The sequence below is a fragment of the Physeter macrocephalus genome, chromosome 2, assembly GCF_002837175.3.
Source record: "Physeter macrocephalus isolate SW-GA chromosome 2, ASM283717v5, whole genome shotgun sequence".
Lineage (NCBI taxonomy): Eukaryota > Metazoa > Chordata > Mammalia > Artiodactyla > Physeteridae > Physeter > Physeter macrocephalus.
In genome coordinates this window covers 116,861,232-116,877,199 of record NC_041215.1, presented here as the reverse complement: position 1 = coordinate 116,877,199, position 15,968 = coordinate 116,861,232, and the positions used below count along the sequence as shown (strand labels likewise).

Genomic DNA, 15,968 nt, shown 5'->3' with positions numbered 1-15,968 from the left:
GCCATGGCTCTTGGCCCCAGCCGCTCCGCGGCATGTGGGATCTTCCCGGACCGGGGCACGAACCCGTGTCCCCTGCATCGGCAGGCAGATTCTCAACCACTGCGCCACCAGGGAAGCCCTCTATCATCATTTTCTAAGCCAAGTCCTTTGGGAGTTTTTATCTCTCCCTGTCTCTGTAATCTTCTTCCTACTGGGCTGAGTACTCTGGATTTAGTTTTAGGTTATAAGAGTAAATAAATTAATTTATCCTTCTATGGCAGAGACTGCTAGTTGTCATTCAAAATCCATTATTTCCTTCCTCATCAGAAATAAATACCCTATTTTTTTAGCTAGGCATATGGACCTCTGAATCCTTGACCCCAAGAAATGCTACACAAGCTCTGGACTGATTTCTTCCAGGTTTCTTGAATGTAAAAGAGAATTGCATTTCTAAATCATCTGAGCACTATTCTTTGAACACTATCTTCAGAATAAACTTCATGAATATATCTCCCTTTATTTTATAATTAGAGAGCCATTCAGAATGTACTGAACCCATCATCAAGTTGTCGTCTATTCTTCTTTTGATATCATACAGGAATGGGAAGCTCATTATCTTCTTACTTGCACTTATTCATCTATAACTTTAATACAACATTAAAATCAGTGACTTTTGGATTTTTCTAATTTTGTTAATTCAGCTATCTTTTTAATCAACATAGAAAATGAGGAGCTAGTTATTATTTTTTAAAATACTAAAACATGAAAACTAATAAAATGTAATTGGATCTAATGTTCTTACTATTTGCTCTACTTCCAGACAATTAAAAAAAACAGTTTAAGAACACTCAATTCTTTGAGAAAGTAGATCCTTTAATAGGTTAAAAAAACTTTTTTGATTACTTTTTCTGGTAGATGCAAAAAGAGATGAAAATTCAAAGTGTTATCATCTAAAAGACCAACAGCAGGAAACAAAGAGGTAAATATGGAAAACAAATAAAGAGGAATATTATGCAATCATGGAGAAGAAAACACAATAACCATTACAAGAAAGGAAATTTTTATAGCTAATGTAAAGTCATAAAATATAATATTTTTGGTATACTATGAATATATCTGTAAAAAGATATAATGGGAAGTTTGCTCCATCAGTTTAGAATTCTGTGATATTATGATAACAAAGATGAGCTTGAGATGACCTTACCCATCTGCAGAATTTACAAAGAGAGTAAACTGCTCCATGGTTTTTGGGCTCCTCTGCAAGATCAGGGATATTATAGGGTGTCAGAAAGTGGATCAGGGTGGGGAGGGGACATTGCTGAAGAGACCTTTGTGGAAATGGCTGTCCTACCTGAGTCCTCACGCCACACTTTGGAAGAGGGATATGTGGTGTGCTAGCTCCTGACTCCAAGCTTGATGAAGGGGACTAATTGAGAGCTTTGAAATATGTTTCCTGCATTTTGGGAGATATATAAGACTGATGCCTGACCTATACCTGGGAAGGGGAAGTCACTTAGGGATTAGGGACTGGAAAATAATGAGGGCAAGTGAATGGCTGACTGGCTTTGTTTTGTGGCAGAACCAAGAAAGAGCTGCTGCTTAGAAATATTTGTCAAAGAAAGAGGGGTTGAGTATTTGCCACTGCACGCTTGTGGGCTATATGAGAAAGTGAATCCATGTGGGGTTGTCTTGGGTTCTGCTTAATAGTGTTACATGGAGGTGAGGAGAACTCAATGGAAACCAAAATTCAGGAGTTAGGTGGAGGAGGTAAGCATGGAGAAAATCACAGAGTAGGACCACACCTTCTCCCCCATTCCTGGCTTCCAGACTGAAGCTAGAGAAGTGGAGAGTTGACATTAAATAAGGTTTAGAATTTTGATTAATATCTTGGACTAGACATTCTAATTAATAAGTTGAGGCTCTGTTTGTGACTTTAAGTGCCCAAATCCCTGGCTGAGTTTTCATCCAAGCACTGGGAAAGGTAACTTACACCAAAGAAGTTCAAAGAGAAGGTAAGCATCAAAAATAAAGTTGCATTTGTTCATAATCTATGTTAGCCTTGATCAATAAACTATATGCAGAACATCATCTGAAAAAAAGTGATATTTTACTTTATTTTTTTTAAGTTTTTTAAAACTAATTTATTTATTGTGTCTTCATTGCCGCACGTGGGCTTTCTCTAGTTGCGGCGAGTGGGGGCTACTCTTCCTTGCAGTGCGTGGGCTTCTCATTGCAGTGGCTTCTCTTGCTGTGGAGCACGGCCTCTAGGTGCTCAGGCTTCAGTAGTTGTGCTGCATGGGCTCAGTAGTTGTGGCTCATGGACCCTAGAGCGCAGTCTCAGTTGTGGTGCACAGGCTTAGTTGCTCCACGGCATGTGGGATCGTCCCAGACCAGGGCTTGAACCCATGTTCCCTGCATTGGCAGACTGATTCTTAACCACTGCGCCACCAGGGAAGTCCCAAAAAAGTGACATTTTAAAGCAGCTATTTCGAAAACCTCCAAACAAAGAAAAGCCTGGCTCCCAATGGCTTCACTGGAGAATTCTACCAAACATGTAAAGAATTAATACCAATCCTTCTCAAATTATTCTAAAGAGTTGAAGAGGAGGAACACTTCCAAAATCATTTCGTAAGGCTATAACCACCCTGATACCAAAGCCAGACAAAGACACCACGAGGAAAGAAAACCACAGACCAATATCCCTGATGAACATAGATGCAAAAATCCTAAACAAAATACTAGCAAACTGAATCTAATAGCACTTTAAAAGGATCATGCACCACGGCCAAGTGAGATTTATCTCTGGGATGCAAGGATGGTTCAACATATAAAAATCAATTAATATGATAGGCCCCATTAACAGAATAAAGGAGAAAAATTATATGATCATTTCAATAGATGAAGAAAAAGTGTTTGACAAAATTCATCCTTTCATGATAAAAACTCTCAACAAACTTAGGGAGAGAAGGAAATTACCCCAATGTAATAAAGACTATATATAAAAAGCCCACAGCTAACATCATACTCAACAGTAAAAACTAAAAACTTTTCCCTTAAGATCAGGAACAAGGTAAAGATGCCTACTCTTATCACTTCTATTCAGCAGAGTACTGGAAATCCTCCCCAGAGCAAGTAAGTAGGCAGGAAAAAGCAAAAAAAAAAAAAAAGCATCCAAATCAAAAGGAAGAAGTAAAATTGTCACTGCTGAGACTTCCATGGTGGTGCAGTGGTTAAGAATCCGCCTGCCAATGCAGAGGACACGGATTCAAGCCCTGTTCCGGGAAGATCCCACATGCTGCAGAGCAACTGAGCCCGTGTGCCACAGCTACTGAGCCCAAGTGCCACAACTACTGAGCCCACGTGCTGCAACAACTGAGCCTGCATGCTGAGAGCCCATGTTCTGCAACAAGAGAAGCCACCACAATGAGAAGCCCGCGCACCACAACGAAGAGTAGCTCTCGCTCGCTGCAACTAGAGAAAACCCGCGTGCAGCAATGAAGACCCAACACAGCCAAAAATAAATCAATAAATCAATAAATGAATAAATAAATAAATAAAAAGATTATTCTGGATTAAAAAAATTGTCACTGCTTACAGAGGACATGAGCATATATATGGAAAACCCTAAAGACTACCTCCCCTTCAAAATTGTTAGAACTAATAAATGCTCAGTAAATTTGCAGATACAAAATCAACATAAAAATGTCTTTGCATTTCTATACAGTAACACTGAACTATCTGCAAAGGAAATTAGGAAAGTAATCCCATTTACAATAGCACCAAAAAGAATAAAATAGTTAGGAATAAACTTAACTATTGAGATAAAACACTTGTATACTGAAAACTACAGACCACTGATGAAACAAATGAGACACAAACAAATGGAAACGTGTTGTGGATTGGAAGACTTAATATTGTTCATATGTCCATGCTACTCAAAGTGACCTACAGATTCAGTGCAATCCCTATCAAAATCCAAAGGGCATTTTTCACAGAAATAGAAAAAAAAAAATCTAAGATTTTTACAGAAGACCGTGAATAGCCAAATCAATCTCGAGAAAGAACAAAACTGGCGGCATCGCACTTTCTGATCTGAAGCTCTATTACAAAGCTATAGTAATCAAAACAATATGGTATTGACATAAAGGCAGACATATAGACCAATGGAACAGAATAGACAGCCCAGAAATAAATCCATGCATGTATGGTCAACCAATCTTCAACAAGGGTGCCAAGAATACACAATGGGAAAAGGATCATCTCTTCAACAAATGGTACTGGGAAAACTTATATCCACATGCAATGAAATTGGATCCTTATCTTATACCATACACAAAAATCAACTCAAACTGGATTAAAGTCTTACACATAAGACTCAACTGTAACCCTCCTAGAAGAAACCATAGGGGAAAAGCTTCATGACATTAGTCTTGTTCTTCATGGATATGACACTAAAAGCACAGGCAATAAAAACAAAATAAGTGGGACTACATCAAACTAAGAAGCTTCTGGACAGAAAGAAAACAATCAACAGAGTGATAATGTAATTTGTGGAATAGGAGAAAATATTTGTAAGCTATGTATCTATAAAGGGGTTAATCTCCAAAATATATAAGGCACTCCTACAACTCAATAGTAAAAATAATAATAATAATTACCTGATTTTAAAATGGGCTAAGGACTTGAATAGACGTTTTTCCAAAGAAGACATACAAGTATTCAACAGGCATATGAAAAAATGTTCAATGTCATAATCAGGGAAGTGCAAATCAAGCTACAATAAGATGCCACTTCACAATTGTCAGGATGGGTATTATCAAAAACACACAAAAGATAGTAAATGTTGGCAAGAATTTGGAAAAATTGGAACACTTGCACATTGTTGGTAGGAATGCAAAATGGCACAGCTGTTTTAGGAAACAGTGTGAAGGTTCCCCCCCAGATTAAAAGTAGAACTACCACATGATTCAGCAATTCTACTTCTGGATACTTATCCAAAAGAATTAAAATTAGAATCTCAAAGAGATATTAGCAATCCTACATTCATAACATCACTCTTCACAGTAGCCAAGATGTGGAAACAAACCTAAATGCCCATCAGCAGATAAATGGATAAAGAAAATATGGCACAGACGTACAATGGAATACTATTCAGCCTTTAAAAAGAAGAAAATTCTGCAATATGCAATAACATAAATGAACCTTGAGGACATTATGCTAAGTGAAATAAGCTAGCCATAGAAAGACAGATACTGCATGATTCTACCTATATGAGGTATCTAAAATAGTAAAATCATAGAATCAAAGAGTAAATTGGTGGTTGCCAGGGGCTGGGGGAGTGACCAATCAATGGGCATAAAGTTTCAGTCAGGCAAGGTGAAAAAGTTCGAGATCTGTTATATAACAGATATAGTTAACAATAATTCATTTCACATTTAAAAATTTATTGAGAATAGATCTCATGTTATGTGCTCTTACCACAATAAAATAAAATACAAATATGTATATAAAAAAAGAAAAAACAAGCGAACAAATAAACCCTAAAAACATCATAGCTGGGAAATAGCTTAAAGAGTTCCTTTAATATTGCGGTAGTATTATCTAAGAATGAATGAAACTCAAGGCAAGATGAGGCCTTTCATTGTACCTTCAGCATAACATATAGGGATTAAGAACCAGCCTGCCTAGGTTCAAATCCTTCCATATCATTTACTGGTTGTGTGATTTTATGCAAGACACCTAGTATTTTAAGCCTTTGTTTCCTCAGCTGTAAAATGGGGATAATGATAATTACAGCTGCCTCATAAACTTGTTGTAAGGATCAAATGAGCTCATCCATAAAATATTAAGTGTTCTATACATGTTAGCTGTTTTTGTTATGGGTCCAGGGACAGTGATGAAATGAAGCAGGACTGTCTGCTTTTCTGAGGTTGTGGTCAGAGAAGCAAAGAACATTTTCTTATAAATCAAGGGGTGTTGCAAATCTCCTAGCAAAGATTTGTGCCAGAGAAACGAGTTCCCACTAGAGTTGAACCAAGGATGACTTCCGCATCTCTCTCAAGGCTTGCCTGCCATTCGAAAGCACAGCTGTGGCTTCCAGGAACGTGATGGGTTGAAGGAGAGAACATCCTGGTCCCTTCCATACCTTGGGGAATTTTCCAGCATTGATATAGGACAGTAAGAACTCAGTTCACAGCCTCATTAGGGAGTGGAATGTTCACACAAATGACATTTTCTAAGTCATTGAGGTCTATCCATTTTTGTCCTTACATAGGTATTCCTGATGCTTCAGTTCTGAAGGGATGGTATTAGCTGCAGGTGTCGTGTAGCTTTAGCAGATGGAAGATATATTAAATTTGGCAGCCTTTTCCTTTTTTTCCTGTCTTCAGAACTTTTGATTTTATCACAGCATAAAATTCAGTCTCTCTGAGTACAGGGTTCTAAAAGGGGTTTAGACCTTAAGGGAAGTTAATCAGTGCCCTTAGATGTGGAAAGAACACCTTGGTTTCAGCTACATAACCAATTGACAAAATAAATGTTTGAAGTTCAGCTTTTCTTACTGAGTTTCCACACTGTTAATAAGTAGATGAAATACAAAAATACATCAATAGCTCAAAAGGAAAAAGCATGAAAAAGGCAGGGGAAAAATGTGGTTTCATTTCCAAATGTGCTGAATAAAAATAATTATGGATGTAAGGAGGCCAGCTTTAGGTTTTAATCATTGTTTTTCCACTATCTAATAATTTGCTATTCAGTTCCTGCTGTCATACAGCTTTTGGGTTGGGTGGCATAAGCTCACCAGGTGACCACAAGTAATCTCTTTAGTTTAAGCCTGTGGTGCATCGGAGCATGATAGGCTGGAAATTAGATGCACTATGTAAAAAAAAATTTTCTTTCATTAATATTTGGCATTTGATGCCCTGATCTGTAACCTAATGAGTAATTTTGCCATTGTTATGCTGTATGGAAACTATCATTTTGACCAGAATGTCGATACGTGGTCTTTAGATTTCATACTGGGTATTAAAAACTATGCAAGCTAGCAGTTAGAATGTGCGTGATTTTGTTCTGAATGTATATCCTTGAAAATATTGATTTAAATGATACAATATGTGCTGCTTGTACCAAATCTCTCTGCATATTGGCTGCAGTATATTTCCTTAAATCTACCAAGACATTAGCTATCAAGCAGAAGATTGCTTTCTGTGAGTGGGGGAATTATTATCACACTAAGAAAGGAGAAGAAGGGTGTCTTATCTTGTCCTAGATAATACATGAGAAAACGGGGAAATCTCTTGAGGAAAAAAAAAAGAGGAAGAAATAATAAGAACATGTATTTTTAACTGGTCTGTTCTATTTTCATGAATTCTGCTGTCAATAATATTGTGACTTGTTCAGATGTGAAAAGACAGACTGATTTTTCTGGGCTGGGGGGTCAGGAGATCCAGGTTCAACTTCTGGCTTTGCCAATATCAGTGTGACCTTGACCAAGTCACTTAGCCTCCTTTGCAGTCTGTTACTTCTCTGCAATGGAGGCTCTTGCAATTGTCAGCAATCACAAAGCCACATTTGGCCTACAGATATCTTTTGTTGACCTGTATTGTTTGTAAATTTCTCCAAGCCAAGCCAACGCTCAAAAGTTGGGAGATTTCACTTAAAAACCAGGTTTCTGCCCTCCATTCGAAAATTGGAAGTCTTAATTCCAGCCTCACATTCTTACATGGCAGAATAGACTAGAGCAGAACGGTGCCTCCAGTTCAAATGGCATCTGCTTCCCTCATTTGTCTCAGTCTTCACCACTCCCTGTTTTCACCCCAATGCAGGGACTAAATGCTAGTTCCACTTGCTATGCTTATTGTTGATTTTCTTCTAGTATGGGTATATATTTCAGTATCCACCACCATCTCTGTCTAATTTGGAAGAAATAAAAGTCAAGGCATCCACAGGTTTCAAAAATATATGGGAAGAGTACATTTCCTTTTTAAAGGCAGACTATCTCTTTGGTTTCAAGATGCTAACAAAGCATTCCTGTTGAAAGAATACGAGCCCTGCTTCACTTGTTTATGTTACTCTCTCTAGGCATTTAAATTTGTCATCCCTGGGCCATTTAGGAATAAATGCTATAATTCTATAACTTCATGAAGAAACTTCTCAAAAGATGCCTTCTTTTAAATGTCCCATTGATGTACAACAAAGAGAATTTTTCTGGGAAGATGTCTGGGTCTGATAGCCAGTAGAAGGGCTTATACACGCTGTAAAGGTTTCAAAGGAAGGGCTCTGGGGGCCAGACAGTAGCTTGCTGAACAGTTACAAGCAATTTGCATTATTTCAGGGGCCTCAGTGAGACTGCTGTGTGCTAGAGAGAATGGCTTTCCCATACCAGATTCCATTTCTTCCTGTATATTCCTTCATTTCCACAATGAACCAAAGATTTCTGTTCTTCTTGGCACTGCATTGAGCTTTTTTGGCAATCAGAGTGACCTTGAGCAGGGTGGGAAGCCGACTGAAGCAAGCCCAAGGGAAATAGCATCCCATACCCTTCCTGATAATAAATGCTGGCAAATTACTGTGTCTGTTATGTGCCAGGTGCTATACAGAGTATTTTACATACATTATCTCATTTAACCCTCATAATTAGTTTATTAGGAACATATTATTTTCCTCAATACACAGGGGGGAGTCTCAGGTGCTGGGAGGCTAAAGAGCTGCTTCAAGGTCACACAAGCAGCACTGGGGAGTTGGTCTCCCTATTGCCACAGGCTCTGCTTGAAACCACTTCACTGTATTATATCAATACAACGGCTTCAATGGTTTTAAAAAAGAAAGATCAGGGAATAAAATGAATGGTTTACTTATGCAATAACAGAAAGTATTTTCCCCCTCAAATATTGTAATATTTCTCTATAAATACACTCTTTTGTCTTCCTATAATTCATATTTGACAAAATACTTTCGTACGCATTTAGCTCTCACAACAGACTCGAGAGGCAGGCAGGCCAGGTCTTAACTGACTGCATTTTGCAAGTGAGAAAACCGAGTCCCTAGAGGTGAAGTGGCTTGCTCAAGGTCACACTGCTAAGTGTATTGAGCGATAGTTCTCATGTGCCCCGTGCTTGTCACTCCCTAGGAAGCCATGCTACCTCCTTCTTGTAGGTAGTAGGCTGATAAATTTTTATGTATGAAAGAGCCTCTCCTCTCACAAAGTGAGGAGAAATGACCTGCTTTCTATGTAAACTATTCAATATAAGATTATTTTCTTCTTTCTCAATTATTCTTTCAATATTACAACGCAGATGGTAAGAAAACAAAAATATTATTGGAAATTGGGTTATACTGATACAGCAATCTGTTCGTTTTGAACCCTCAGATTCTTCTATCTGCCCTGGGTAGACTTTTCAGACTGGCATGACATCTTTGAGAGGTGTCTGTGATGATTAAATTCTTTCGTCATAGTATCAGGGACCCCGTTTATAATTGATTAGCTCACTTAGACATGTGTTAATGAGACCAAGATGATGATGTAGCTTTGCTCATGTCCATAGATACAGATTGTCCCCGGACCTTGACTATGTTTCCCAATGGTTGTAGGAAGGACAAGAAAAGTGAGCTATTTTTTTGATACCACCAAAATTGTAAAACTCAGTGCTTTCTTTCCCAAACTCAGCATATCAAAAAGCTATGTGTTATATATGGAATCTAAAAAAATAAAAAGAGTTCTGATGAACCTAGGGGCAGGACAGGAATAAAGATGCAGACACAGAGAATGGACTTGAGGACACTGGGAGGGGGAAGGGTAAGCTGGGACAAAGTGAGAGAGTGGCATGGACATATATACACTACCAAATGTAATATAGATAGCTAGTGGGAAGCAGCCGCATAGCACAGGGAGATCAGGCTGCTTTGTGACCACCTGGGGGGGGATGGGTAGGGTGGGAGGGAGATGCAAGAGGGCGGGGATATGGGGATATATGTATACATATGGCTGATTCACTCGTTATACAGCAGAAACTAACATAACATTGTAAAGCAACTATACTCCAATAAAGATGTTAAAAAAAAAAAAACTGTAACTAGGTGTAGTTCTCTATATATTCCTACATGAACATTCATTGAGGGGGAGGCATAAAAATGCAACATTTCTCAAACTCTGTTCCATGAAATGCTAATAGATATTCTGAACAAATGAGATTACTGCCACCATGGTGACATGGAATGCCAGTCTGTTGAAGATAGGACCTGTGTTCTAGGTCTCTTCCATCTGTTGACTGTCTTTGGGTGATGTTCTATATCAGGATTCCTTGTATACAAAGGTGGTTCTCACTATCAGGTATGAGTTAAACATGCAGAAGCATGACCATGATATATATATTCTATCAGTGTTTGCTTGGTCTTAATTATCCTTGATGTGTATGTCACTGTTATTCGCAAACACCTATAGCTTTGGTGCCTGTGCATGAGACTTTTTTTATAGAAAATACTTGTATTTTCTTCTAATTCTGAACTGTAATGGAAATGTCATGTTTTTTGACATTTAGGAAACATTAACCTTGTTTTCTGAGTATAGTACTTTTATTTACCTTGGGAAAATACCCACTGTCACTACCCTGTGACTCTAGTGGTATTATCTTCATCCCCACCTTCAGGAATGGGAATGTGGCTCCAGCCTGGCCAAATGAGTGTCACGTTCTTCTGTCGAGGGGGATTGGTTCAGGAATTTCTTTATTTTCGCCAATGTGAGTCACACCAAATACTAATGTTATATAAAATATCTATCCATTCCTTCATCCTCCACTAGATCTAGACATATGAGGAAGTAAGCCTGAACCTGCTGGCAGCCATCTTGTCACCATGAAGGGCCTCAAAATGCAACCAACAAGAGAAATGCAGAACAGAGAAATGACAAAAAATCAAGTCCTCATATTGTCTGAGTCCCTTGATTCATCTAGGTCTAGATAGAGCAGGTGCCCTTGGATTTTTCAGTTAGGTGAAACTTTTGTCTGACATCAGCTGGAGCTAGTATTGTTTTGTTTTTTTGTGGTACGCGGGCCTCTCACTGTTGTGGCCTCTCCCTTTGCGGAGCACAGGCTCCAGACGCGCAGGCTCAGCGGCCATGGCTCACGGGCCCAGCCGCTCCGCGGCATATGGGATCTTCCCAGACCCGGGCGCGAACCCGGTTCCCCTGCATCGGCAGGCGGATGCGCAACCACTGCGCCACCAGGGAAGCCCTGGAGCTAGTTTTTTGTTATTTGCAACTGAGCAGGTGCTCACCAAAGCAACCAGGGAAAATAAGGAAGCTAAAGGCAGAGGGCAGAGCGCATCTATAGTATTAAAGCCTGTAGAGTCCCATGAGTTTGCTCTAGGGCCCCAAGGCCCCATTCAATTCTCCTTTTATTAATGTAAGTATATGAATGACAGTGTTACACCCAGGAAGTCTGCTTATAGAGTACATGTTGGCTGTGTGGTTTAGTGGAAGGGGCATGGGCTTTGGGCAGGAAAGAGTGGTGAAAATAAGTGCTACAATTTTCCAACTATGTGACCCAATGATAAGTTTCTAAGCCTCAGTCTCATCTGTACAAGGACAGCTGGGAAGATTAAATGAGATTACATGTGTACAGTAATTGACCTAGATGCCCAATAAATGTCTATTTCACAGACAAATTTACCTTTTACAGCTTTGCTTTCATCTAACCTACTCATCTTATAGTGCATAAAACAATGCCTACTTTACCCATTCTTGCCTTAAATTATTCATTAATTTTAGTCTCCAATGAATTTCTATGAATAACCTTAGTTTTTCCATTGAAATTTCACATACATACCCATGAGATGCAAAGTAAAGAGTCTACAAGCTTTTGGGGGGGGCAGGACTTAAGCTTTGAAACCTTTCTTCTCCCAAGAGATTTCCAGGAATGTAATGCAGCTTAGAACATGTCCGGTCTGGACAGTGTCATCTTCTGCACCCTGGGAGGATTACTGAGACATTTGTACGAACAGTAAAAATTATTGAGAAATCATTGAAGTAACCTTTAAAAATTCTCTTGGGGAAAAAGATGGTTTGTAATCAAGAACATACATTTCATAAATGACCTTAGACAAAATTAAATTTTTAAAAAAAGAATTAAAGTATAGTTGATTTACAGTAATATATTAATTTTAGGTGTACAATGTGGTGATTCAATATTTTTAGATTATACTCCATTTAAAGTACTATAAAATAATGTCTATATTTCCCTGTGCTGTACAATACATCCTTGTAGCTTATTTATTTTCTACATGGTAGTTGGTGCCTAGTCTGAATCTGCCCCAGGACGTGCTCACTTATCTCAGCAGGGGCTACGAACTGAGGTTCTATTATTTCTGCTTGCTTATTCTTTGAAAGACAAATACTTTTGTTTTCCTATAGGGGGTCTTTCAAACAACTTTAGGCATTTTCTGTTGAAGTCCCTGAAACAATAGTGGAAGTCAATATTTTCCAGTTCTAAGAATTAAAGGAATATGTCACAGATATTATCATTTGGGATTAGATTGTTCTTTACCTGCTGGTGTTTTAAGTGTAATTATAGATGATTTAAGTATCTAGGACTGTCAGAGGCATGGAGGAACGATGATTGAGAAATATCAAGTGGTGTGGGAGCAAGGAGAAGAAAATAAAGAAACTCACAGAACTTTTTTTGTGTGTGTGTGGTACGCGGGCCTCTCACTCTTGTGGCCTCTCCCGTTGCGGAGCACAGGCTCCGGACGCACAGGCTCAGCGGCCGTGGCTCATGGGCTCAGCCGCTCCGCGGCATGTGGGATCTTCCTGGAGCGGGGCACGAGCCCGTGTCCCCTGCATCGGCAGGCGGATTCTCAACCACTGCGCCACCAGGCCAGGGAAGCCCAGAACTTTTAAAATAGACTTTCCAATCTGTATCTCCTTAGTTTCCTGGGCTCTAATCTTTAATTCCTATTTTTATTTTATTATTGTGTGAGTAGAGAGCAGGAAGTAGGGCAAACATCTATTTGACCCACCAATTCCTAACAGTCTGTCAATCCTTTGTATAACCAGACACCAATAAAGACATTAAACACATTAAATTACAAGTACATGAAATCAGTCTTTGCAGCTGTGCTCAGACTAGTGGACATAATAGTTCAAAGATTCTGTAGAAGGGAAAGCATAAGGATCAGTAGATTTCCCCCTATTGGTTACTTATAATTAGTTCTTTCCAATATAGCCAAAGTGACAAAGTTCTGTTTGCTTTTTTCTCCCTCTAGGCACTCTTTGGCAGATTTTTGCTATAATTTTCTTTGAGCATAGTGCAATAACAATTCATTGCCTATTTTTGTTTGCTTGCCTAGATTTCCCTTAAAGCTGGAGGTTTCTTGAAGGTAGGGACTAATCTTGGTCACCATTGCATTTATAGCAGTTCCAGCAACACAGCTGGTATGTGGTGGGTACTCAATAAATAAGTGTTGACTGAGTGAAGGAGGGCAATAAATACTTGCTAAACTGAATTGAGCACAGAAGAGTTGATATTTTAATTTTCTTGTGCTGCAGGATATATTCATCATGACAATAACAATATGTGCCACTAGATAGATATGGATGCTAAAAAGGAATTCTCATCAGCCATTTTTCAACATTTCACTAAAAAATGTTGGCATCTCTTCTCCCAAGAATTACTTTGAAATGGGTTCCTTGTTTCCCTCCTCCTTTCATCCCTTCCTTCCTTCCTTCCTTCCTTCAAGTTGGCCCTGGGGCATGGTGTTTCCCAAATCTATTAACATGCCAGATCCCCTAATCTTTAATAAATATTGTCATTAACATTCTAACCACAATTTTTACTTGTAGGTGCACAAGTACTTACAAAATCACAAATAGCCTTAAGAATCATTTGATTGGCACTCAACACCCAGTGGCATATAAAAACAAATTAAATTCTATAAAATACTTGTCATAAAAATGTACAAGCATTCCTGTTAAATAAAAACAAACCAACAAATACCTGTGGGATATCACACAGAATATGTTATTTCTTTAGTTTAAAACATGGGTCCCCTGAGAGTAGCAAAGCTGTGTTGTAGTCCTGGCTCTTTCTGCTTAGTCTTCGATTTCACCTTCACTTGCCATCCTTGGGTTTTTCTTCAAGTGCAAAATCAAAGATTTATATCAAATAATTTCCAAGGTCTCTTTCAGTTTTAAAATTCTATTTTTCTATGATTTTCAATTTTCTCTAGAAAGTAACTGGGGAAAAATTTGTTTATAGAGTCTGCTGTCCAACCCTCTTCTTAGAACTATATTTATTCTATAATGGGTCTTTACCTGTATGCACACTGTCACCATATTGTTTTACATATATTAATAGTTTCTCTGAGGACTTAGATGTAACATCACTTTGCTCCTTGCATTTTTTTTTTAAGTCAAACCCTGTTTAAAGGTATTAGAGTTTCTTTTCCCTCTAAAGGATTTAGCGCTAAGTTCCTTGGATGCTTGAAGAATGCTGAGACATAGGGAAAATCAGCTCCATTTCTATTCTTTACAACCATGCTACAAAGAAAAGTAGTCATATCACGAGTATTCATTTCCTAATAACTTCCAAGGTGATATTTTGCTTTCAGTTTTCTCTGAGGAAACAGACATCTCAAATGCTATTACATTTTCTTTTCATACTCCCATATACATTGTACCCATGATACTTTAAGAGCTTTTAGTGAGGAAGTATGACTCTGAAGCAGACCCACTTCTCATGTAGGGTTGTAGTTGACTGCATTGGTTACATTGGAGCTAACTGGTCATTCCTGACTCTTTGATAGCATCGTTAGCACAAAATGTATGGGGTTTTCTTAGCTTTACCGTATTTTGTGTACTTTTCATCATTGGGTAATTCACTAGTAAAATGCAATCATTTGATGTTTTGTAATAATTACAGTAACACAGATAGTTTAAAAATGGTTATATTTTGTGCTGAAAATATTTATTAAAATTTTGTTTATTTAAAATATTTAAAGCAAGATCTGAAAGTGTCTTTCAATAAAAAGAACATGCTTCTTTGGTAATACTTTTAAGTCAAAAAAAATTGGATACCTTTAATGAAGTTTAACTTGGTAACATTAAGTTTTAAAAAGCTCATATCTTCAACATCTAAGAAGGGGTTTGTATGCCACCAAAATAATACAGCTTCTAAAAAGTCCAAAAGTTTTATTGCTAAGTCAGCAACCATGTACTCTGTCTGTTGGTTTGTCAAATGGAGCAGTTTCCTCCTCTGAGGCTTCCTTCAGATTTCTGAATCTCTGGGCCCCCTTCTCTTCTACTACAAATTCTTGTTCTTAGTGTTTGGCATTAATCTGAGTAACAAAATTACCCACTTTATATTCTTTTCATTTTATCACTTTCATTTTTTTTTTTAATTTTTTCTTATAGTTTTATTGAGATATATTTGATGTACAGCACTGTATAAGTTTAAGGTGGACAGCATAATGATTTGTCACACATACAGCATGAATTGATTATCACAATAAGTTTCGTGAACACCCATTATCTCATATAGATAAAAAATTAACGAAATAAAATTTTCCTGTGATGAGAACTCTTAGAATTCACTCTCTTAACTTTCATATATAACATACAGCAGTGTTAATTATATTTTCATGATGTACACTATATCCCTAGTACAAACTGGAAGTTTGTACCTTTGACTGCCTTCACCCAATTCCCTCTCCTCCCAACCCCACCTCTGGTAACCACAAAGCTGATCTTTTTTTCTATGAGTTTGTTTGTTTTTGAAGTATAATTGACCTAAAACATTATGTTACACAACATAGTGATTTGGTATTTCTATACATTTCAAACTGATGACCACTGTAAGTCTTGTTATGTCTGTTACTATACAAAGATCTTACACAATTATTGATGATATTCCCCATACTGTACATTTCATACTTGTGAATTACTTATTTTGCAACTTGAATTTTGTACCCTTAATCTCCCTCACCTATTTCTTTCTTCTCCT

General features: G+C 38.0%; 1 protein-coding gene across 1 annotated transcript in view; it reads right to left on the bottom strand.

The window, feature by feature from the left end:
* VWC2L (von Willebrand factor C domain containing 2 like) overlaps positions 1 to 15,968 on the bottom strand; it is a 160,163-nt gene that overhangs the window by 94,736 nt on the left and 49,459 nt on the right. The window lies entirely within an intron of this gene.